Consider the following 1445-nt stretch of genomic DNA (forward strand, 5'->3'; position numbering starts at 1 on the left):
ATGAGTCTTCCTCCAAACCTGATGCCACACTTCTCCTTATAGAACCCAGGATCTCAGATGACCTGTTCTGCATATAGATTGAAAAGATATGGAAACAGAACACATCCTGGCATACACCTTTCCTGAATTTGAAACATGCAGTGTTTCCTTGTTCTGTTCTGATGACTGCTTCCTGGTCTAAGTACAGGTTTCACATAAGCACAATCAAATGTACTAGGATTCCCATTCTTCTCAAAGTCAGCCTCAGTTTGTTGTGATCAAATGCCTTTGCATAGTCAATGAATCACAGATAGACATCCTTCTGGTATTCTCTGCTTTCAGGCAAGATCCATCCAACATTAGCTATAATAGCCCTAGTACTATGGCCTCTTCTAAATCCAGCCTGCACATCTGGCAGTTCTCTGTTGATGATCAAGGGGATACTTGGTTTAAAGTCATGAAAAGTATGCATCAAGGTTGTATAATTTCAACACACTTCTTCAATCTGGTAAAAGTATAACCAGAATAGTGCTAAGAAGTGAGGATAGCAAGACTTCATTTCACATAATATGTACTTGTTGTCTTGTGATCCTGGAGAAGCACATCAAACTTGGTCAAGGAGAGTGTCAGCCTAAAAGGATGGAGAACTTCACTGAAATGGAATGACACATCAGCTCCAGCAACGGCGTTAACCATGACGATGACTGTGAGGGTGTGACAGGAACATGCAATGACTTGTTCTATTGTTTTTTGAATCACTGTAAGTCAAAATCAATTTGATAAACTTCATCTCATGTACTTTGGCCATACTGGTAGAAGGGGCCAGACCTTGTGAAAAGACATCATTCTGGGAAAGGGAAAGAGAGGAAGACCTTTAACAAGATAGATTGACACAGACAATAACAACGGGTTCAAGGTAATCAGAGATGACTAAGTGGCACAGGCTATGGGAAGGATCAGATCCATTGTTCATAGAGTCACTATAGGTCGTAGTCTACTCCATGGTACATAACAACAACAGAAGACAACAAAGAGATTCAATTAAGTCTGAGACAGAGGTAAAATGAGGATGGGGCACAGCTGTCAAATGATAGGATCCTTGTCCTGTTGGACACCCAAATTCAATCTCTAATGCACTTTACATGCAACTGCCTGCTCTCTGTCACTTATGCTAAACAAGTTTCAGTGTAGCTTCCAGTCAAAGCCCTATAGACTCCATTGTGTACTAATGATTTGCTTGATTACATACAAGGGCCTTTAATGAAGTTAGATGTCTATATATGGTTTTATTTGACTTGGAAATAAGGTCCGTCACTTCTTTTCTGCCACAGAAACCAGTAATATTCCAGATAGTTGTGCTTTGTTAGCCTGGGCTTCAAAGAACAGACCAGTCAAGCATCAATGAAAATATCCCATGAGTGAGAGACATCTTAATTTGTTGAGAAGTTTTAAGAATTTAGGATGTT

The sequence above is a fragment of the Elephantulus edwardii genome, unplaced genomic scaffold (genome assembly GCF_000299155.1).
Source record: "Elephantulus edwardii isolate Elephantulus edwardi_28Jun2011 unplaced genomic scaffold, EleEdw1.0 scaffold00062, whole genome shotgun sequence".
NCBI lineage: Eukaryota > Metazoa > Chordata > Mammalia > Macroscelidea > Macroscelididae > Elephantulus > Elephantulus edwardii.